A 25401-nucleotide genomic window follows, 5' to 3' on the forward strand; every position below is an offset into this window, starting at 1 on the left:
TATTTTTCCTCAGTATTTTAAAGAGCCATTCCAGGGGTGCCTAGTTTTTAAGCATCTGACTCTTGGTTTCAGCTCAGGTCCTAATCTCAGGGTCCTGGGATCAAGCCCACAGTGAGCTCTACACTCATTGCGAAGTTCACTTGGGATTCTCTCTCTGTCCTTCTGTCCCTCCTGCTCATAATCTTTCTCTCTTTCTCTCTCTCTAAAATAGATAAATAATTCTTAAAAAAATAAAAAAGAAAAAGAAAAAGAAATATTCCAGTTGACTTTTCTTTATTGGTACTTCATTGTTTCTCACTGATCAGTGTTACTCATTATTTTTGTGTTTGGATTAACTCCCACGTCATTAGATGTGGAGCTCACTTTCTTTATCTCATTTAGGTCTTCTTTTGATGTCTGCTTCTAATTATTCATATCTTTATTCAGTTATGAAACATGTGACTATGAAATAATGAAAATATAAAAGATATAAAAGATATGAATAGAGCTGTCTTACTTTGCATTGATCTCTCCCTCATGTTCTCTGTCCTTCATTTGTTAAACTGCTATTGGAAACATGTGTATTATATATGTAATTCTTATCTCTTTAACACTGTGCTGCAGTGTGAGTCATTTCTTCACATCTATCTTGTCATTTATTAATTCTGTCTTTAGTTCTTTAAAATATTTAAAATTTTATTTTTCAACTCAAAAAGTTGTATGACTTTATTTTCACTTTCCCCGGGCCTTTTTTGTGCTCTCACGTTTTGAGTCTTCTTTCTTCTCTTTAACAAGTTTACACATATTAGTTTACATTCTTTCTCTGATGTTCTGATTATCAGAAGGGAATGATGGCTGGTTGAGACTTTCACACTGGGACCCTGGCACTCACAATTAGTGTGGAGGGAAACCATCTCCATTTTAACTGCTGTCATCAAACTGGCCTCATAAACTTTTCCAGTGAGGAGTTCTTGACTATTTAGGGATTCTTCTCTTTTCAGTTTGCTTGATCCCATGCTGTTTTCTGCACAAATGCTGATAAACCCTGGTCTTTCACCACTCATGGTTTCTTACCATCTGATTATACGTTGAGGTTTCTGGGAATATGTCATCATTTACTTTTGTTGTAGCCATATATGTGGATTTGAGGTTCTGTTCTCCTAGTTGTCCCATCTGTTTTTAAGGGAGAACCTATGAAAATTAAAACCTATCCCATCATTGTCTTTAGATTCCTGCCATTTATTCTTACAAAGAGAAGCAATTTGAGAATCTGGTGGGAAGGTGTTATGATCTGATTGACACTTTCAAAAGATCACTGATTGCCCTATGGAGTATGGATTGCTAGCTGACAGGATTAGAAGCAGGGAGCACTGAGAAGAGGCTTTTATATCAGTTCAGATGAGAGATAATGTTGACTTGGACCAGGAAGGCAGAGGTGGAAGGAAGGTACAGAAGGTGGTCATGATTTAGAGATAAGCTTAGGCAGAAGGGGTGAATGGATTCCTTGTGGGGTTGTAGGAAAGACAGCAATCAATGACTTCTAGATTTGGGCCTTGAGCAAATGTAGGATAGTGCTATTAACTAAGAGGAGTTGGTTTGAGAGTAACAGAAATACAGAATTTTGTTTTGATCTTGTTAAATTTGAGATGCTTCTTAGATATTCAAGTGGAATTGTCAAATAAGCAGAGGAACGTTTGAGTCTGGAATTCCAGGCTTAGTTAAGGGCAGAGACTCATCCAATTTATCATTTCTCTTTCTTGTCTTTGAATCCATTCTATCTAAATTCTAGGAGACGTCTTTTAATGAATTAATTGAGTTTCCTAAAATTTGTGATCTGCGGTTTACTGTCCCCACTATATTTTTAAATAGAGGAGACTTTCCCTCTGAATCAATTTTCCCTCACTCAGTGTGTTATCTTTTCATTACTGCATATTGTCATAATATATATAATACCCTCCAAATTACATTGAGAATGCCAACTAAAAACACAATATAGTTTTAACCTTTTACATTGCAGATCTATTTCTAAGAAGTATTAGTGTAGAGTTCTAAGATGGGTCCCCTTTTCTCTGCTAAATCTATTCATGTGCCCAGTGAACAAACATTTTCTTATTCTTACAGATGGATGGCTACTTTTCACGTGGCTGGGAATTCTCTTGGAGACTGCATTGAGTTGTTTAAATCTTTCATGACATGCAAGATGAAAAAAGTTTAGATTCAATTCATCAATTTAAATCTTCAATTGACTGTGTACTCTCTCATATTTGTAGTATCTCTGGAGGCTAAAATGTTTCTTTATTTTCTGTGGTAACCCAGTTTTGTTATTTTTTTAAACTTTTTTTTTTTTTAATTTAGTGATATCTTCCTTTTCCAAATATCATGACTTTTCCCTTTGAACCAATTTATGGCAGTGGCTTCAACCTTTGATGTTCAGCCTGCTGCCCCTTGGCCTTTAATGAAACCATAGTGAATGAAATAATGCAATGTCTTATCCATATAAATTCTTGCACCTGGGCTAATATTTGGAATAAATGTTGAGGTTAAACTTTACTCAATACAAATGATATCATATTCACCCTTGGATCTGGAATTGACCATATTTTCTGTAAAGGGCTAAATGGTAAATATTTTAGGTTTTCATGCCATATATTTGTCACAATTATTCATGTCTACCTTGATAGTACAAAAGGAGCCACTGACAGACAATATATAAATGAATAAGTACAACTATGTGTCAATGCAACTTTATTTACAAAAGCAGATAGCAGATATATTTGTCACACCAGCCATGGTTTGTTGACCTCTACTATGTGATACTACAGGAATAGCACCGGGAAGCCTTTCCCACATATTGAGTTTCCTGAGTCAGCCCCAAAACTCCAGAATTTCATATTGATTTTAGCCCTTCCTTCAGTCTTTTTTAGGCATTCACAATCTTACAGAAAATTTCCTTGATTTGGGGCAAACAGTATTTGCCACTCACTCTATGTCAGTTTTGCATTCCTTTGCTCATTTAAAAAATAATTTGATAAAATGGTAGGTTTAATATGTGCTAAGAACACCCTTCTTGGAATGTATTTCATTTGGGTCTAGTTAGGAAAACCTATTAAATGTTTCAAACAGAGAGTACACGTTTACCCTGATATTGGAATTTTCAAAGAGCAGAAGAGAAACTCCAAAGTAACCTGAAGTTTTTAAGAGCAGAAAGCGGGAATCCAGGTAAAAATTAATTAATTAATTAATTAATCAATTAATTAAAAGGAATTAACTAAAGCCAGGAGCCGTAAGATGCAGATCCATTGATACAGTGCCTTGATGTTGGAGGTAAGGGAGAAGCAAAGTTTAAGAGGTGCTAGGGCTTCTGAGGAAAGAGTAGGGACTAGTACTTGGACCATAGGGTATCACAGCCAGAGGATGGGAGTCTGTGATGTGTGTGGTACTCTAATTTGCCAAGAAGACGTGGTGGACCTGGGCTGTGAATGCAAAAAGAAACAGCAAAAAGAAATAGTCTGGAGCCACTTGTCCGCGGCCAGAACTAGGATGGTAGCTGGAAAGCAGGAAGCAAGTCCCTTAGTTTGCGCAGTCTCCCTTTAGTTCCTGCCATTAGCATTATCTAAAAGAATACCAACGCACTCCGGGAATGTAGGAAAGGCAGTTTGCAGCATCACATAAAAAAGTAGATTCTAAAATAAAGGTGGGCTTTGGGCTTCCAAATAATAGTAAATAACTAGCACAAATAGTATTTAACTCTTTTTGCCTGAAGGTTTTAATGGGCTAAATGTGATGTGTGCATGTGTGGTATAGTACACATGTCATATATAGAAATATTGCTTACCAGAATATATCTAAAAACCTAAAAATTTTACTATTAAGCTAACAACATCATGCAGTTTTGATGGCATTTGTCTGCTACATTTAGTGTGCAAAATACGGATTTAGATAAAATCAACTTTCATATAATGAGGACTTCTGGTACTGATAATGTCATTATTTCTGGACTTTTAAGGTTTTTACATATATATAAAAATACATATGCATATTATAGATATACATATTATAGATATACATACATATATTAGCATATATGAGCATGTATATTTTAAGCAATATTCATAAATAGATATTACTATATATTATATCTTCTATATATTTCACATATATAATTTCCATATATATGTATTATATATATATGTCGCTTGAAGAACAAATATTTTATTTACAATACCCAAAATAGTTTCCCACATTTACTCATTTAAATATTTTTCAGTCTTCTGTGCATATAGCACTATGCTATATCCTAAAGGAATCCAAATGAATATTTTTAATCTTGCAATGAAATAATAAAATCTCTGGATGATAGGATTAACTGAAAGAATCAGAACTAATTTAGTAAGGGTTTAAAGCAATTCACACATTTGCATATACTTTGGTATTAACTCCTAGTGATATAAGTATTTTTAATAAATCTTATGCCGTTATTCATTTAACAAAATAAACAAAAATACCTCTGTATCATTTAATACCCAGTCCATATTTTCCCTTTTCCTGATTGCTTTAATGATTTTTCCCAACATTTTACTTATTTTGAACCAAATTAAACATAACTTCCCATTGCATTTGAATGTAACACCTCAAGAGGTTTTAAGAATCTCTGCCTTTTATTTTTAAAGGTATTTTTTGTTGAAGAAGTCAGGCTATGTATCCAGTAAAATGTCCCACATTCTGGATTTGGGTGTTTGTTTCCTTATAGTGAGGTTTAACTTGGTCTTCTATCCTTGTTATTTCCTGCATTAAACTAGTATTAAAGCTAAAAAGTATGATTCAACTCAGCAACACTGCGTTTGCCACAGGAGCCCTTCATGGTGATATTTCTGATTCATCATGTGAAATTTTACAGTGTTAGTGACTAGAAATTGGGACATGTTCCAATTGGGAGCATGAAGTTTAGTTTTTAGAAAAGCATGTCAAGGTATTGTGACTGATGAAGTGCTTAATGGCATAAAATAAATTCTTAACCCAAGTTAGCATAAATTCTTGAAAAAGTGATGGATACTCCCTCTTCTATCATAGTCAACATTATTAATGCAAATGTGTCAAAAGAGTGTGATGAGGCTGACAAGAAGGTTAATGTGTAAATGATGCAGAAATGACAGAAAATTCATTGCATGTTAGTCAAAGGACCAAGGGGACACCAAAGGATGAGAAAAAAAGTCAATGAGTGGCTTAAGGAAAGAAAAGAATTATTTGTGAGAAAGGATTATTCAGCTATTAATGAAATAATGATGTTATTTATAAAATGCCCATGTTATAATCTTTAGGAAGTTACGCATATGCACTTTTATATTCTACATTCACAAAACATGCATAAATGACAGTGAATAATATTATTTTATTCATTTAAAAATTATTTCAGATGAATGTTAAATTTAAATGAATTTTCATTATATTCAAATGCTTTGAATATTAGTACCCAGTGTCCACAGGTTTCAGTTAATTATGATAATCAATACCAACTACTATATTCCAACTTTCTGATGTAAGGAGACATTTACACGTTAGTCTGATTGTTTTCTCTCCATTACCTAACATCCATTATAAATTATTTCTAGCACACAATGTAGAGAACAAGTTTCATGTAACCAGTATACACCTAATAAAACAAAACATGATAAATGCTATTGGAGTGTCTTGGGGACCCCTCCCAGTTGCATCCCATTCTCTTTCCTAGTAACTGGATAGATAACTAGATAGGTAGATAAACAGATAGTTAAGTAGATAGAGAGAAAGAAAGACAGACATGGATATATAGGTATATGGATATTTAAGAATATATATATGTATCTTTAAACCATGTACAATACCAATATACAAGTTTTAATTTGCATATAAATGAAATCAGGATATATGTATTATTCTGTAAATTTCTGGCATAACAATATATTTGGGGATTTTTTTGTGGGTTTTTTTTTTGGTGAAATTCATTTATTTTGACATGTATAGGTCTAATGCATTTATTTTCAGTGGTGTACAATAGTCAATCATGAAAACATCACAGTTTATTTTTCCATTCTCCAATAGAGGGATGGTATTTTGTATATAATTATCCTGCTGTGATAAATAATACTGCTATTATGAACATTCTTATTAATGTCTCCTTGTACAAAAGTTTCTCTAGATTATACCTAGGAGTTGATATTATTTACTAGATAATTCCAAATTGCTCTCTAAAATGCTCTCAATCAATTTAAACAACCACCACACCTACTATCATTCAACATTACCAAATTTTTTATATTATTGCCAACCTCATAGATATGAATGGTATCTCATCATGGTTTTAATATTAATTTCTTTGTTAGTGGAGTTAAATACTACTTCCTTTTTTATTGGCTCTTCCAATTTTTCATGTGAATTGCTGCTTCATATGCTTTGCTCATTTTCCCCATATTTATCTTTATTTTATTGATTTGTAAGTAGTCTTAACATAATCTAAAGACTAATCTTCTTTGCTCAGCCTCACTTTTCCATTCACTTGTACTTCCCTGGGACTGCGGTCCCCCATCAGGTGTTAACATCTGATATTTTGCTTCAGGAAAAGGAGAACCTATGCAAAGACATGTATTTACATACTCTCAAATTTCTATTATTTATTTTCTGCATATATGTCTGTCAGTGTATTCGTTTTCTCTCTTTGGTTATTTAATTAGCATATCTATCGAGTTTTCTCTTAATTAAATGATTAGATTTTTCTTTTGTAGATCTGTTTTTACAACTGCCCATTCTCTTTTAATAATACTCTATACCTTTCTATTCTTAATTCTATCTTTCAACGTACTCATTTTATATTCTCCATCCGATTATTTCTACGGCCGTTACCCTATCCTGTTGGTGTTTGAGTTCTTTTCTTCATGTTCCTGATGATTCTTGCTCACTTCATGTATTTGATCATTTTAAAAGGTAAGTTCAGGTTTCTTGGGATTTAGTTTGGGAGTCTGACTTTTGTGAAGGTTGGTGAAAAATATTTGGACTTCATTCAACCAGGCATTCTAGGTTACTATCAACTGGGGAAAATTTTAAGTGAACTTATTGACTGGTAATTTTTTCTCCAGACCATGTGGCAATTGTAAAGTTAAATTCCTAACTGCTGAGAGTGGGCTGTGATTGGGAATTTTTATGGGAGAGTTTTTTTCCCCCACCAGATCCTAGGCCAAAATAGTCAAATTAAGTGGTAATTTTGCCTTTGCCAGCAGGAACAATTTTTCTAGTCCACCAGTTCACTTGGATATAAGCTTTTGAGAGTCCTACTTAGACTCTGTGTATGCGTGTGTGTGTGTGTGCGCGCACGCGTGCACGTGCACCCCCCTCCTTGATTTTGTGCAGCTTAAGGTCTTGTTTCCTGTCTAGGGAGCCTTTATTAAAACTCAGCCTGCCAGCAAATAAGCTTTATGCTTAACAAGATCAGCAGCTCTACACTGCTTGCTTTAGTTTTTGTATTAACTTACTAGTCTTATATCTAACGCCATCTCCTTCTGGGCCTTGGGTAATTTACATTACTCCATTATGAGCTCAGTCAGCTATAATGTTTAAAAGGTTGTATTTTTATATTTTACCCAAAACATCTATTCGTCACTTGTTTCTTCTGATCATTTGGATAGCATTGCTGCTAGCAACAAACATCTGTCTTCTGACATTGAATTGTAATGTTAATTTACTGTGCTAGGGTTGAATAGCCTTGCACCAAGAGGTTTTTAAAATTATTATGTATGACCTTTAATCTTAACTTCTTAAAAACAAACATAAAAAAATGCTTTAAAAATTAGAAGAAATTCAACATTTAAGAGACAATAAAATACGTTGGTGAAAATCACAAATTTTGGTTTATAGCCTGAGCTTGATGACCGGCTCCATCTTCTCTATAATGTTAGACCTTGGGCCTGTTGCCATTCTCCTTGACACATTTCTCATCTATAAAATGGACTGCAAATAATGGTGTCCACTTCTCTGGATGATTACACTGATTAAATGAATGAGTATAGGAAAAGTGTGTAGAACATTGCCTGGCATATGAAAATGTACCATGAATACTTTCTATTATCATTATTGCTTTTTACTGTCTGTCTTCAGTGCAATTCTGAATTACTTAATCAATGTGAACAAGACAATCTTTCATAGGTTTTTTTTTTTTTAATCTGAATTTGATTCACATGCTTTCTCCCCTTTTCAAAAAAGTTGGTTCATATATAGTGCAATAACAATAGCATAAAAGAGTTTGTTCATTTTGGCTTTTTATTATCCATATAAGTTTTGTGAGGATAGGAATATTCATGCAAACTGGAAATATTTAAAAGATTTAGGAACTGAGAACATTTAGAAACCATTTTAGCCTCATATATTTTACATTGGCTAATCAGTTTGTGATAAGAAACCACATTTAAACAAGCAGAAAATCATTATATGATGTACAAAGTGCTGAAAATAGACAAAGAGAATATGATATCAATTTGAAATAGAAAATGATTTGATTGTTCTCTTTAGTTGAACACATTTTTCTTAGTAAAAATTAAAGGAATTGTGTCAGGCAGAAAACTGTGTTCCATATAGCATTTGCTGAAAATGAATAAATGGCACATTGGCAATTAGTTTTTCCCTAGAATACAAAGGCAGACTACTATTCTTTAACACATAATTTGGGGTTTCAAAGAAATAAGAAATTATATAAATCTTTAATAATTTTTAGCTTAAGTTAATCTATCTTTTACTGAAGCAGGACAGACTCAAAACCTGAAAAAATTTACCAGTAATATCCTTAATGCAGAAAAAAAAATGTGTTGGGGAGGAGGATGCTTTTTCTTTCAACTTTTCAAACAATGGTTCTTAAGCCATTATTAGTGTATCACACTTATTGGTAAAGAATGTCCAAAAAATCCAAATATAAAAGCTGACTATGAAAGTATTTTTATGTATCACTGAAAAAACTTTGTGATTTATTAACTGCATATAAATGTATATTAAAAATAATAAAGTGTAATATTAAAGAAAAATAGTCCCATGAAATATTTCTTCATAAACTTGAGTATTAAAAATCTTAAATCTAGCTCATCTAACATATAAAAATATTTCTTTTCTAGCAACAGAGAGAAAGATTTGCTTTTGAAATTACTAAAATCAGCTCAACTTTAGCTACATGTGGGCATCCATTGGTATATTATAGGCATTGCAAATTTTTTCTAATAGAAAAGACAACAACTTTGACTTTACAATAGATATTTTGGAATGTATTTTATTTTATTTTTTTTAAGATTTTATTTATTTATTTGACAGAGAGAAATCACAAGTAGATGGAGAGGCAGACAGAGAGAGAGAGAGAGAGGGAAGCAGGCTCCCCGCTGAGCAGAGAGCCCGATGCGGGACTCGATCCCAGGACTCTGAGATCATGACCCGAGCCGAAGGCAGCGGCTTAACCCACTGAGCCACCCAGGTGCCCCGATATTTTGGAATTTAAATTTATTACGTATGTATATACAAAGGTGTGTATGTATAAAATTATCACCACCATTGTTAGGTATTAAACTCCAGCCTCCATTAATGATCTGGAGCTTGCCTATACCTCATAATTCAGAAAAAATATATAACTTTAATTTTACACATGAATATGTATCTGTAGTAGAAATCTGGGGCACTTAATATGTGCTCCCAACTGAGATAAGCCTTTATATTCAGAATCAAAATTATTTCTCATGACATTATGTGGTAGGTACTGTCATTATAACTATTTGTGATTAAACCAGATGAGGCTTCTAGAGGATAAATACACATCTGGTAAAGGGCAAATCAAAGTTAGTCAAGTTCCAGAGCCTATGCTCTTAACCATTACTTCTAGATATAAGATTGATAGTGTAGACACATCACCGGTAAAACACTCAGGGACCTGAAAAATAAATAAGGTAATTCTCCCATAAATAATATTACAGTAAACTGGGAAACGAAAAATGTGATAATGAGAATTAGGTCTGCCATGAGAGAGAATCCAGTTCAACATAATTAAACAAGAGAGGTACTTGTTTCTCATATAAAAACCTGGAGGCTGCTGTGGAGATTGTGTTCACCAAGTCCTTAGGACCTATCATTTCAGCTCTCCACCCTACATTCCTTCTTTGTCCTCAGGGTTCAAAGTGGTTGCTAGTAGTCCAGCCATTATAATCTATACTGTAGCAAAACTAAATGAGTTTGTGGCAGATAGAAACTACACCAGGTGGAGTTGTCAACACAAAGCAAACTATTTTCACGAAATATGGAGATCACAGGGAACAACTTCCAAAGCCATGAGCCCCCAAGCGGGAGTGAGTGAAGGGTTCTTTTTACTTAGGTTTTAGGATGCATATGCAGAAAGGGAGCTTTATCATCACGTGGATAGGTGAGCATAAGCTTGCACAGGTGAACTTCGAAAACATGCTGTATTAGGTAAATGAAGCTTGTGTTGCTCAAGACTTTAACATTATAAGGAAGCAGAGGTGACTGCCTGACTAGGGTAAAGGGCTGCAGACATGTTCCCCAAAATAGTATATACTAGAAGGGGTCTTGTGCTCCTATCTCAGGTAAGAAATGCAGGCTCTTGCATACTTTTGAAACAACACTGGGAGTTTTGAACCACTGATTTATTGTCTCTGGTATGGTTAAGCTATTTCCTGGCCTGCTAGGGACTGCTAGCTTTTGTATTCCCTTTGTTCCCTTAAAACTTTTAACTACTGAAGTTTTTGCATTTCTTTGTAATTCTGACACCTCCTAGGAATTTCTGCAAGAAGTGTGTTTGGGCAAGTAGGGGCAAAGATAACAAGGAGCTGGGCCCCTAAAATAACTCCTCTGAATGTTGTGAAAACTGTGTCTTGCCTTTCTTTTCCTGGAGACCCCTAACTCTTTCTGTACAAAATTGCAGCCATCAGAATGTAAAACTAGTTGGAGATGGGCAAAAAGACAAAGTCACTTTTTTTTTTAAGTAATGTTTGTTGGACATCCTGTCTGCTTATATATCATGGATGAGAGCTTAGTCACACTCTTGATTTACCAAATAAATAAATAAATCTTTCTATCCAGTTAAAAATTGGGACATTCTAGGGGCGCCTGGGTGGCTCAGTGGGTTAAGCCACTGCCTTCAGCTCAGGTCATGATCTCAGGGTCCTGGGATCGAGTCCCGCATGGGGCTTTCTGCTGAGCAGGGAGCCTGCTTCCCTCTCTCTCTCTCTGCCTGCCTCTCCATCTACTTGTGATTTCTCTCTGTCAAATAAATAAATAAAATCTTTAAAAAAAAATTGGGACATTCTATTACTATGAAAGATTATCAGGTGCATTCAACACTCAACACCAGAGTGGGTAAGAAGGAACATTATACTCATTGTTCTTCACTGAATGTTCATTAAGAATTAGAAAGAGAATAGGACAGTACATTGCTTGACTCTCTGATACTTCCCAGGACCGGCTGGCTTCCCATGCCGTGTGGCTGATTTCCTCTTATTTTTGGGGTGTTTTACTGGCTGTCACTATTGAAATAAAGGGTTGGTGAAATGTATGGTAGATTTTCTATTGGCTACAACTTTTGACTCAATTTGATGGCTCCTTTTAGATTATTCTGGTGCCTATGTAACAAGCCCTTCAGAGTGACTTAGGATTTGGGATCTCAGGGAAGCACAGGCTCTTCTCTAGACCTCTAGCCTGTAGACTATACCACCGACTCAGCTTGAGTAGATGCTGAGCCCCTTAGAGTGATGAACTAACTGGGCATCTAGGGTGCTGAACCATGTTGTATCCCTACTACATTTTGTGCACTGTGAAACTTCCGCCATGCTAACTTTCATTTTGTGGAAAATTAAAGGTCTTTGAATTTTCCAGTCTGCTCATAGAGAAAATAATGAACAATTCTGGACATATTTACTAGAAACACATATTTGCAAAATAAAGCATTTTTACATCAATCAGATAGGTGCTTTGGCGTAGTTTTAAAAAGTTATAAATTAGTAAAACAATAACCTTTACAGTATCAATACATCACTGAGTTATTTTTCCCATCTTGAGGGTGTATAAAGGCTTGGGATTATTTCAAATATGAGATGCATAACAAGCTGGTCTCCTAAAACAGTAGAATATAAAAAATAAATTTAAATGATAAAATACTCCTTGCATTGTATATATAGTATTTGTGAAAGGGCAAATGTGCAACATATTGTCTTGAAGAAAAGGGCAAACATGTTCAAAATAGAAAGATTTTTTTTCTCTGATATTAATGTCAGAACCATAGAAGTGGGTGTAATTTTATATTTCTCTACTTCATTTTGATTTTTTTATATAAGGTGAGAAATACAAATATGTGCATGTATGTGTGTGTTCACACCTGGTTTATCTCTGCCAGTCTTTGATTTAGTAAGCCAACAGCAATTTTCTGCACCAACCTATGTTCTGTATATGAATGATGCCCTTTTGAATAGATTTCTTAAGTAAAGTGGTCTTTAAGTTATGAAGTTCTCATCAACAGTAAAAGCTGTAAAATTTCCCTATAAACTAAGATTAATAACTGTTTCCACGCTAAAACTCGTAAAAATGAGGAAATAAAACCAAATAGTAAGGTCTTTGAGTTTTATGATCTGGATCCCTCTGAGCATGTAGTCTGATATTAGTCATATTGTGTGTGGTCAATAAATAAAATTATAGTAAAAAACAGTCAACACAAGTAACTGTGTAAAACAAGAATAATGCACCCAAAAGGGCACATCAATATTCCCAGAATGTTCTTTGAAGCTTAAAGATAAGTAGAAATTAGGACAGAAAAGTCAATGAGAAAATGCCTGTAAGTGAAGAAGTATTCTTCTGGGACCTACATCTCTTTTGAAAGATAGGGAGTAAATAAACAACAAAATAAAAATACGAAACAAAGGTAAAGTGTAGGTGTAACTAAGGTTTTGAACCTTGAAAGTATGTAGAGATTGTAAAACAGTAGTGATCCCATTAGGATGGGATTTGGATAATAGTTTTCATTTATTTGATTATTTGCAAACAGAACCCCAAAAACTGACTAAATGCATCTTTGTAAATTTTCTAATGGATTTAGTGGCTGTCACTACTCAAGTATTGCTTCCAGGGATGAGTATATCCAATTGGTCTAGAAAGATATTTAGTTGACTCAGCAACTGCCCATGGCAAGAAAGTTAAAGTTTTTCAGAGTGCAGTATTATCAGAAAATTAGGTCCAGAGTATTTTTTTTAAACCCTATCCAGAATGCATTTCCAAACAGATAAGCTGCTACTGAAATGTAAGATTTCAGAAAAATATATAGAATTGCAAACTTCAAAATATACCTGGCATTTATTGGAAGAAAGTCACTTTTCTACAGTGAAATATTTGAAAGTAATGGAAGTCTAAATTCTGGTAGGAAGAACAGGTAAATGTTTATCTCTATGTGCACCCATACAGGTCTTAATTTCTCCTACATTTGGACGATATGTGTATATATATAGATTGCTGCTTTAAGTGCTAGGAATGCAGGGGAAAAAACAAGGGCCACTGTCTTCAGGTGACTTTTCATCTATAGGAGAGACAGATAATAAAAAATAAACATAATCATAAAGTAAATTATAGACTATGACAGAAGATAACAAATGTAGTGAATAAAAGGAAAAAGTAGAGCAAGGTAAAGAGGATCTTTTATATGGGCAGGGTGAGAAGTTTCTATTAGAACAACACTAAAAGCAATTGAGAACATTACCAGGCTTATAGCTGGGGTTGTGGGCAGAGAAAATGGTCAACACAGAAGGCTGGAGGCTGGAGAATGCTCTATGTAGCTGTAGAACTGTAAGAGGCAATTTGATAGAAATGAAAAAGGAGCAAAGTCATAGTAGAGGAGTGTTATCAGGGAGCTGACTACAGAGGCCTCATGGCATTATAATTACCTTGCAGGTAAGAAATGAGGATGACTCAGACCCGGTGTTAGCTGCGTTGGTGGTAAAAGGTGTGAGGTTTTAGCTTAACATAAGTTGAAGGTAGAGCTCACATAATTCCATATAATGGGCTATGAAAAAAAGAAAGGTTATTTCAAAACTTTTGGTTTGAGCCATTGGAAACAGTTTCCATTAACTATGATGGAACGGATGCTAGTTAAGTCAACTTGGAGTAGAACAGTGCTCAGAGTTCAGTTTGGCAGAGGTCAAGCTTGTGGTGTCAGATTTCCAAGTAGAGATGTCCAGGTAGCAGGATTCTTGCTTCTGTTGTTCAACGATGACCCGATGACCCGATGACCCTAGGAAACCCATTTTAGAATCTTTAGCATATGGAAGGCACTTAAAGCCAGAGATGGGATATGCAAAGAGGTAGGAGTGTAGACAGAGAAAGGCAGCCAGGACTTAGCCCTAGGGCAATCCATGATAAAGAAGAGGTTGGGGAGAAGAGGGGGTAGGCAAAAGATGGAAACAAGGGGCCGGTTTTGTTGGGAAAACCAAAAGAAGATAAAATTATCAGATTCAATCGCAGGCCACATTTTAAGTAGGAGAGTGATCAACTCTTCCCAATGCTGCTAATTGGTCAAGTAAAATTCGAAGCAATATTGAATTTAGCAATGTAGGGCTACGGCTTTGTTGAGAGCAATTCTAGAGATATGTGGGTGAAATCCTAATGGGAATGAGTTTAAAAAGATTAGAAACAAAGGAATGAATATAAATAACTCTTTTGAAGAAATTCACTGAAAAAGCAAAGAAAGATAATATTTTTAAAGTGCATTTGAAAATATATTTGTATGTAAAATGCGTATTGAAGATAAAATTAAACTTAAAATGTGCTTCTGGTGTACGAATTATATGTAAATATTTCAAAAAATTTGGAGCATGCAGAAAACTAGAAGAAAGAAAGTGAAAGATAGAAATTGAAACCATCATTATCCTAGCACTCCATAAATCCGTACTTTCCTAATGTTTAGTTTAGAATTAAGCTTCATGGGACAAAAATGATGCAGGAGAGCTAGGTTCTTATCTCACAGAGTTGAAGAATGAATCTCACGGACAAAGGTGAGTGAGTAAAGCAACAGAAGTTTATTAAGTAAGGATACGGAAAAAGCTCTCAGAAGTGAGAGGGGTCGGGAAAGTGTTGCCACTGAGGGCTTTTAGGGGTGGTCTTTTATAGAATGCTAACTAGACAACTTAAATCTTTTTAACATCTCTATTGATAACACCATTGAGTAAAGACTAGTGATAACACCATTGATGGCTTACTCCCTTTTTAGGGTCCAGTAATTCTTGGATGGTCACAAGTAGCTATTATAAAAAGACTTCACCTCTGACACCTAGGACCTGATGGTCTGGTTTGTTCCCTTGTCTCTGGTTCCCATTGATCTCCCACATTTTGAATTTTGTGAGCCTCATCCCTGGGCCCCCTACCTATCTCTCTCTACCTAGCCCTATCTGCCCCTCAATCAGTAAAACCGGGAATCAGAATTCTTTTTTCTGTAAAAATAACTATTGAAAGTATTTGAAGCTTGCAGGTCATATAGTCTGTGCCCCAACCACTCAATTCTGCAGTTGTATGGAGAAAGCAGGCACAAACAATGTGTAAACCAATAAGCAAAGCTGTGCTCCAATAAAACTATGTTTACCAAAACAGATATTGAGCCCTACTGAGCCTGCAGCCCATAGTTTGCCTATCCCTGTATAAGATGGTCATGGCATTTAAGAGCCCAGCCCCTAGCTTTAACTCCATAAAAAAAAAAACTTGAAATGTCTGGTATTTGTAAAGTTCAAATCCATTACTGACAGAAAAGATGGTTTTCCTTTCGTTGATTTTTTGTTCTGTATTTATAATATATTAATAAGCATTTCCCTGGACACCAAGGATTGGTGAGGATATTGGTGGGAATGTAAAATGGAGAAGCATCTATCGAAAATAACATAAAGTTTGTTTAAAAAAAATTAAAGAGAGAATTACCATTTGAGCCAGCAACCCCTCTTCTGGTTATATACCCAAAGCAATTAAAATCTGGATTTCAAAGAGATATCTACACTCCCTTTTGCATCGAGACATTATTTATAGTAGCCAAGATACAGAAGCAATCTAACTGTCCATCTCCAGATGAATGGGTAAGGAAAATGCATTTTATTGGAAAACAGGAGTATTCTTCAGCCTTAAGAAAGAAATTCTGCTATCCACAATGACATGGATGGAACTGGAGGACATTATGCTAAGTGAAATAAGGCAGACACAGAGACAAATACTGCATGGTTTCACTTATATGTGGAATCTAAAGAGTCAAGCACATAAAAACAGAGAAAGAAAGGTGTTTGTAAGGGGCTTGGATGAGGGGGAATTGAGGAGGTGCTGGTCAAAGGGTACAAAGTTTTAGTTACATAAAATAAATAAATTTTGGAAATCTACTGTATAACATAAAGCCCATAATCACTAATACTATTGTATACTTAAAAGTTGCCAAGAATATAAATCTCATATTGAGTACTCTTACCACAAAAGGAAAAAAGGAAGGGGGTGGGGACTTTTACAGGTATTGGGTAAGTTTATAGCACTGACAGTGATACTGGTTTCACAGGTAGATACTTATCTCTAAACACAACAAGTTGTCTATATTAAATATCTACAGCTTTTTGAATGTCAATCATACGTGAACAAAGCAGTTAAAATTTTATTTCTCTCTTTAGAGGCAACTTTAGCAGAAGTCTGTACATGTTTTCCTAGCCTTTTAGCTTGTTGTACAAGGTTCACCACTGGACTGTATGGATACCAGATCATCAGATTTTTTCCCAAAGTCTCTGTAGATAAGTAGCTCTCTAAATTAATGGCAATTGTTTTACCATATATCTTGACAGCTTATCCATATGAAAGACTTTCTGACTTGCTAAGTTAATAAAATATTGATTAGAAAAAATAGTTTACTATAAATGACGAACATGGCCAGCTCAGGCAACTTGTTATACTGTTCTGATTTGTTACTAGTTCCTCTGTCATTTGACATTTGCAGGGCCACAGAGCACTGCACTGGGAGATACAGATGATGTAGATAGATAGGTAGATGATAGATAGATAGATAAATAACCTTAAAAAAAGAGCCAGCTATTTTACCAGCAAAATGGACTCATTCTGGAATAGCAGATGAATTGCAGTTTAGGATTGCAAACTATGATGAACCATAGGCAAGTTCAGAGAGCAGAGGAGAGGGTCTTGCTTTTATAGGGGGAAAGAGGAAGCTGAGAGGGGCTGTTCCTGTTGATTACAAGGTTGATGGCAGCTTCTCACTGGCTGGGCTGTTGCTAGGCAAGGAGAAATCCTTCCCTCCTGCTGGACTAAGTTAAATAAAGCTTCTTTTCCTGTTGGGGAATGCCAAGTACGCTTCTTACTGTTAGTGTTCCTGTAAGAGTGTTCCTCATTCAGGGCTTCCCAATTCCATTTTGAGTGAGGCTTCCTTTATTTATTTCCATAATATATGTGAGAATATATACATAACATATGTATAACTTACACATATCATATAAAAACACACATATTCTTTCATAAGAAAAGTCTTTTTCCTTGCTCTTATTTTAAAAGCACCTGGATATGAAAAAAAAATAATAACAAAAGAAGCTAACACTTAGAAATAATTCAACTTGCCAGTTCCTGTTTGATCAGTTTGCAGCAGATACTAGATGAAAAATTCTTGAAGAAATCTCAGATGGTTCTTAGGTACATACAGCAACAACAAAAACTGTTAATCTCAGGGTTTCTCACTGCCTTATAACAAAAGGTGAACATGTAAAATCCCAAAGAAAAATCTTGCTTTTAGACAGTCAAAAGATTAGCTCAACTATTTCAAAAAGGAAGTGAAACCTGTAGTTCAAGAACTATAAGGATTGGGGAAATGGGATTAGAAAGCCTCCTGACAAAAAAGGAAAGAAGCAAATCATTTTACTTATTTATGTCTCTCTGTCTTCACTTAAAAATTCAGTGCTTCCTTTGTTACAAAGGGCTGTGAAGATTAATTATTTGACATATACTAAGTACTACAAACGTGCTCCATGTAACCTTCTCATTAATCAAAATGTAAAGTCTTTTGATCTTGGTCAATGTATTGTTTTTAGAGGCTACTGAGTACATTCTACATATATAAAAACACACAAAGAAACTTGTTTTTTATTCCCCAGAAACATACTCTGGACTTTTATTAGACTAATCACTCATCACATCTTTATAATCTCACAGAAGCCATGTTTATACTATTAGTAGTCTTTCTGGATCTTGTACACTGGAGCGGTCTCAATATATTCCAAGATCATGGGCTGTGCCTAGGGCATACAAGCGAGAAGTATCTTTTGTAGTCTGGGTTTTCCACTCTAGCACACAGTTCTGGAGAGTTAGAAATAATCTAGTATCTATGTCTCATGTCATATCAGAATTTTCCAAAGTTTCTGACCTAATCCCATGCTTCCTGGAAGAACTGGAAAACATCTCTGACATGTTTCACCTCTGGTATCTCTTAGGATGTGGTAGTAAGACTTATCATGTTCCTATACTGGAAATAAGCTAGTACCGGCCACCTTTCCTCATCTCACATTTTCAGTTTGATTTTAGTTATTTAAGAAGTATATGGAGGCATTGGGTGGCACAGTTGGTTGAGCATCTGACTCCTGTTCTCAGGTCAGATCATGTTTTCAGGGTCCTGAGATCCAGCCCAGCTTTGGGCTCTGCACTCAGTGCAGAGTCTGCTTAAGATTCCCTCTCCCTCCCATTGTCCCTCATGCTTGCACTCTCTCTCTCTCTAAAATAAATAAATAAATATTCAAAAATAAGAAGTATATGGATTTAAGTCACAGTGGAATCTGCCACACAATTTATTGATGCTTCTGTTAAAAGTGTGATAAGGAGGGGCACCTGGGTGGCTCAGTGGGTTAAGCCTCTGCCTTTGGCTCAGGTCATGATCTCAGGGTCCTGGGATCAAGCCCCACATTGAGCTCTCTGCTCAGCGGGGAGCCTGCTTCACCTGCCCCCAGTTCCTCTGTCTGCCTGCCTCTCTGCCTACTTGTGATCTCTCTCTCTCTCTCTCTGTCAAATAAATAAATAAAATCTTAAAAAAAAAAAAAAAGCATGATAAGGTGACTTCCTACATGTTTGAAAAGAAGTCCTTATATTATGCACATAAATCCATATAGATTTCTCCTTTCTATGTCTATAATTTTTTTTCATACTGTAATATATTTGATATACATACTAATGCACAGGAAAATGCATTATGCTTTTTAGACTATCTAGGTACTAGTCAACAGATAATCTATTGGAAAAGTGATTGCAATAGTAGTAGAGCTTCTCTTAGAGTTGCCACATTTCATTGTTGCTCAACCTCATTATTGTTTATTTCTCTCCTCATCGAGAGGAGAGAAAAAACTGTTTCTTGAGTCAAGGGATAAACTGACGGAAATTTTGGTACTTTCAAATCTGGCATAGATCTAGTAATAAGAATACACAGTCTATTTTCTTGAAGCCTCCTTTTACAGATAAAGTGGCCATTCATGAATAATTTAGACAATGGAAGAGTTATCTCAAAATCATACAACTTAAAACTAGCAAACTTGGAGAATATAAACATTACGTTCGTTTGCGTGATTTTTTATCCTATCATTTCTCTAATGTAATATTTTAAGGTCGTTTAGACACACATTCAATGACATTACCCATGCTGCATTTCAACGTAGCAAAAGAATTAATACTATTCCCCCAAGAAACAACAACAAAAAAATATTCATGCTCATTTGTTATAAATAAGCAAAAACTCTACAGTGTATCCTTCTCATTATGATGACAGTTGTTACTAATATCTGTTCTTTATGCACTGCTTATTTTATTCTCCAGCTATACTTCAAGCATTAGGAGAGTGACGGGGGCTGAAACCGTTACCCCATTTTTCAACTTGTGAATTAAATTGCATTCCATTAGGGATTCATTTAATGAAATATTCTTTAAAGTATTTAAAATCTATAAATACATTGCAGTTTGTGCATAATATGTATCATTACAAATTAGAGTAGTTAACTTCTCAAATTAAACCCAAGCACTGAAGGAATTTTTCTATCTTCCAAGGACAGTGTGAGTTCTGCTAAGTATTGTAACTCAGTGACAAGCCATTTATGTTAGATGTACTTCTAATTAATTTTTCCCCTTGCTGCAGCATCTTTCTCTTTGAGGAATGGCTCTGAGAGAATGAAAATGCCTTTTTGCTTTATGTAAATGTCAGAAGCCTCACTGATCAACAGAGTGCTAGAAAAAAAGTTCTGAAATACATGGGAACAGTTCTTGGAAAGGAATCTGCATCCGATTTGAGAATGACCCTCTGAGAAACCACCTTCACTTCTCATCCCACTTCATTTAAAACGAAGTTGTAAATTAATTTTAAATTGTGACTCTTACCACGTTTGAACCCTGTTTGCATGTATGAGAGAACAATATACAAAGCATTTCTATGACAAATCTATAATGGTATCATGTAGTATTTTGTGTTCTTGCCACCTTAGCCATATCCTCTTAGTCACTGTGAAATATGTCATGAATTTTTGTGAAATAAAAACTAAATATAAGCACCAGGCTGTATTTAATCTGAAGAATTTTTTAAAAATTTAAAAGCTGATTTCCTTATCGAGACTAGTTAACTGACAGAGAATCTAGCTTATTTTGATTAAGCCTAACTTTTCCATCAAACACTATACTTTCAAAACTCAATCTCTGGAAAAGTTTTGGAAGGATATGCTAACTATACTTTATGTTAGTTTGTTTCAACTTCAGATTTACCATGTATTGGCAGGGGCATCTCACCTGTTCTCTACTCTGTAGGAAAGCATCTCTAACGGTAATACAATACAATAAAATAAATCTTTAATTTTGATGAAAGAATGTTGATTTGGTTTCGATAGTTTCCACTTTAAACCAACAACTAACTAGCAGTCTAGATATGTCATCACCCATACTTTCACTGAAATACTAAAATGTAGAAAACAGCAAAATCTCATTAGGTTTTGAAAAAAAGCCAACCTGAAGTCACTCTTCTGCTGGTGTATTTGGTTTTGCTTTAAACCATAACTTGATGGAACTTATTTGATTAACTCAAATGCCTGGCTCACTTTTGCAGTGCCAACTGGGAATTATAGGAAAATCTATCCTCAGCTTTTCCACCTCTTAGATTAGAAAGTCTGTATCTGTAACAATTGACCTGCTGTCATTCTAATGTTTAGGGCTAATTCTTTATGACAGTCCTCCTTCCTGCTGTTCCAAATCAGAACTTCTGCTTCCAGTTGATGATATAATCCACAGCTATAAAATCTGTCCGTCCAGGATGGATGGGTGGATGGATGGACAGATGGATGGATAGGTAGGTAAGCAGATATGTAGATAGATATCAACTGGGTAGTACAAAGTGAGGTAAGTGCAATTTGGAAATTTAATCACCAGAGATGAAGTACTATAGGCTTAAAAACAAAGATAAAAAATCCAGGAATGAAGAATATTTAGCCTTGAGTTTCTGTAATTCCAAGCAGTAGGGAAAGAGAGCATGCTGTTTTACTACTGCTAATTCCCACATGATAAAGTCAATTTCAACAGTGGGAAGTACTCAAGGGACTTTGGACAAAAATACACTTCCCAGCTGCAAATTTGAACCAGGCCCAAGGACACAGATTGTATGAACAAAAGCAAATCACACACCAACAATGTTAACAAAGGTTAGTTAGAAATGGATCATCTATGTTTGAATACAATATAAATGTTGAAATGATAAGACAACAAGACAAAATAAAAGGAGAATCAGATAAAGATGAATCTGGGGAAACAAAATATGCATTAGAACATTTAACACTGAAAAAAAAAAGAACATTTAAAATTACATCGAAAGTGTAATTTTCGATGCCTGGGTGGCTCAGTCAGTTAAGCGTCTACCTTAGGCTCAGGTCATGATCCCAGGGACCTGAGATAGAGCCCCACATTAGGCTCCTTGCTCAACAGGGAGCCTGCTTCTCCCTCTCCTTCTGCTGCTCCTCCCTGCTTGTGCACTTTTATCTCTCTCTCTTTCAAATAAATAAACAAAATCTTTTAAAAAATTGCATTGAAGGTGATAAGATAAACTAGGCACAGTATTGAACTATTGATATGAATGGCAAAGGTTTTTTAGAGGTTTTCATATTGGAAGAAAAGTACTAATGGTACACATGGTGAAATATCCATAAGAAAAATAATGTAGAGCTAGTTAAGAACATATTTCTCACAAACATGAGCAGTAAGATCATCTATATTGAATAAAATGCTCTCAGCTGAAAAAAAGACAAAATTATACAAATGAAAATGGTTCATGAGATTTCTAGAAAAAAATCTTTGCTGAAGGTCACATATTTAGACATGGGTAATTTTTAATTATTTTAAAAAGAAAAAATACATAAATATAGGCAGAAAGAGATAAGTGATATACCAAAAAATCAGATATACAAAACATTCAGAATTTTCCTTTACAACATGAAACTAGAATCAGTATTTTCCCACAATAATACACATTTATTCCTTCATACTATCCCTTTACAGTGGATTTGAAGATCCATGAGGAAAGGAAATCAAAACTAAAAATCAATAATGGATACTTTTTAGTATAAAAAGACTGATACTCATATACTAGGATTCTATCTCCAGGAAAGAATAAGAAATGCTAATGATTATGGAACATAATATTGCAAGAATGTTTATAGAATTGTGGCCAGCGTGACAAATCAACCAGGAAGACGTGAGGGTAAGAAGATGGTGAAAAGAAATTAAGAGACAAAGAGATGGGGGCAGGAGGGACACTGAGGAGGATGTCCAACAGTGCCGATTTTATTCCACATCTTACAATCATTTATAAGGCAGACCACAATAGGAGGAGTAATACATCAGTATCTAGTCAGATGACCGCAAGTTTCTATAACACATTTACATTAACTATAAGCAAACCTCGTGATGCCAGGTAGTCTCAGCTAATGCCATTAGCAAGACTATCAACCAGGGAATAGGTTATGGGAGGTACAGGAACAACAAGGACCAACTAAGAACTCATGACCCTGACCACATTGTTCCCCTCTGTAGGGAGAGCATGTGGGAAGTCACATAGGCGAGCGCATGACACATAGCACAGACCCTTTCTCAGTGTTACTCAACTTTCTTGTCCTTGACTCCTTATCAAGGTGTCTGGACTTTAAAGGAGATACAAGTCAGGGCCTGGTTTGGTCCTCAACTCCAACCGTGCCATGGCCTCCAACATAGAATGTACTATAGCATAGAAATGAAGTACATAAGGGCAAGAGAAGTGCCATTAAAATGCCCATGTCACACAATTTCACATTCTATATAATTCTATGTTCTATGTATTCTATATAATAGTGTATTAATAAGACTATATGACTAGAAGACTATGCACCAAAATTTTATACTAGCTGATAAGAGTTGGGTAGTTTTCAATGTATGGCTTATTTTACTAAATTTTTTTTTTTTGCAGTAACTATGTTATAGTTACTAATAAAATTAAAACATAACATTGATTATTAATGGATAAAGAAATATTTATAATAATATCATAAAATTGTATGAATACATAAACTATAATATATTGGTGGCGAAGACCACTTGAAAAACCCACCAAAATTTCAGTAGTAGTTGCTTATAAGTCTGTGTTTTGCAAACTATAATGTGCACATGAATCACCTGGGGAACTTGTTTAAAAACAGATTTGCATTCTTGCTGCTTTGGGATGTAGACTGATATACATGCCTAACAATTTCCCAGGAGATGCTGATGCTGCTATTCTGCATACCACACTGCAGGAAGCAAGGACCTATATGCTTAAGGATAATATGCCTGTTTCTTTATGCTTTTCTGTGTTATAAAACTTTTCAGTAATAAATAAATAAATAATACTTATTATACTTTACATACTAAATTTATATTTAAGTTCTACATTTATTCATGATAAAAAAAATGGTTATATGATGAAATTTAATCCAGGATATTTGTGATCCATTTTCTTTGCCTTCCTCTAGAATCTTTAGTGCAGACCCATAGTAGTTCTATCCTAACAAACCATTATCTTCCAAAATCGTCTATCATGATCTGACAAAGACAAGTAGCTAGATGACTGAGAAAATCATATATAAACTTTGGAGACTGTGGAAGGAGTTGGTAAAGCAGTCTTTGGTAAACCACATGGGATTTTTTTAATCTTAAAAATCATATGCCTCAGGGGGCACCTGGGTGGCTCAGTGGGTTAAAGCCTCTGCCTTAGGCTCAGGTCATAGTCTCAGGACCCTGGGATCCAGCCCTGCATCCGGCTCTCTGTGCAGTGGGGAGCCTGCTTTCTCCTCTCTCTCTGCCTGCCTCTCTGCCTACTTGTGATCTCTGTCAAATAAATAAATAAAATATTTAAAAAAATCATATGCTTCAAATCTTTGGATTCATCTATTATGAAATCAAATATATTTGTGTGTTTAGGTCATCAGTTGTTTTCAGGGAAATGCCTCAATTATGATTAAAAAAACAAAACTTGCTGAATAATTGGTTTATAACTATGGCAACATGAGTCAGCTGGGTGTTTGGCTAAAGTCCACTCAGTGGGAGGAGATTAATCTATATTTTAAAAATATAGTATTGTAATTAGTTGATTTTAATTAGTTGTAATTAGTTGATTTTAATTAGTTGTAATTAGTTGATTTGATTTTTTCTATTGTCTTTCTGTTGACAGGAGCCATTAGGTCCCAGTCTGATGTTTTTAAACCCATGGCATGGAATAGAAAGGTTTGATTCTTTAAATTAAACGTTTTTACAACTCTGAGTTTTCAAATGAAGTGACAATTTTTGAGGGGTTAGTGAGAGTAGAAAAGCAGTCGCATAGGTCGGTGACATGAACTAGAATGAGGGAGTCCTACCAAGTTAAAATTTCAAATGCCTATCAGTTCTCATACTCTGAATCACCAACCAACCTAATCCTGCTGGGAATATAGTATCAGTGGTACATACACAAAGTGTAGACACCAGTGTCTTCCACTTTCTTTTAAAAATGTTAGATTTGGGAACCCATTTGAAGGTTTTTCTTTATCAGCAACGAATACTATATGGTATGCTTGAATTCTAATCTCATGAATGGGGAGAAATTCTTTTTTTAAGATTTTATTTGCTGATTGATGAGAGACAGAGAGAGGCGGAGGGAGAAGCAGGCTCCCTGCGGAGGCCTGATGGGGGACTGCATCCCAGATTTGTTTTACCTGTTTACAACTTTTATATGGTTAGAAGTTGAGATTTTTAAGCAAAGTCCTATTAAGGCCTAATTCATACTGTAGGAATAAATCTCTGCTTCTCTTTTCCTACTGCTGTAGGAGTCATAGATATAACTGATTCCATATTTCTCATCTTCCA

At 35.1% G+C, this 25401-nt stretch overlaps 1 protein-coding gene and 1 long non-coding RNA gene across 4 annotated transcripts in view; one reads left to right on the forward strand and one right to left on the reverse strand.

Moving 5' to 3' along the window:
* The window catches only part of LRRTM4 (leucine rich repeat transmembrane neuronal 4), a 710494-nt gene that overhangs the window by 374635 nt on the left and 310458 nt on the right, over window positions 1–25401 (forward strand). The gene's annotated exons all lie outside the window — the stretch shown is intronic.
* LOC309871054 lies at window positions 13389–14185 on the reverse strand. Its single transcript, XR_014314993.1, has 3 exons — window positions 13914–14185; window positions 13730–13813; window positions 13389–13549 (listed from the first exon to the last, which is right to left on the reverse strand). It is a non-coding gene; the product is annotated as an uncharacterized lncRNA (long non-coding RNA).

The sequence above is a fragment of the Mustela nivalis genome (genome assembly GCF_964662115.1).
Source record: "Mustela nivalis genome assembly, chromosome: 8".
In the NCBI taxonomy this organism is placed as follows: domain Eukaryota; kingdom Metazoa; phylum Chordata; class Mammalia; order Carnivora; family Mustelidae; genus Mustela; species Mustela nivalis.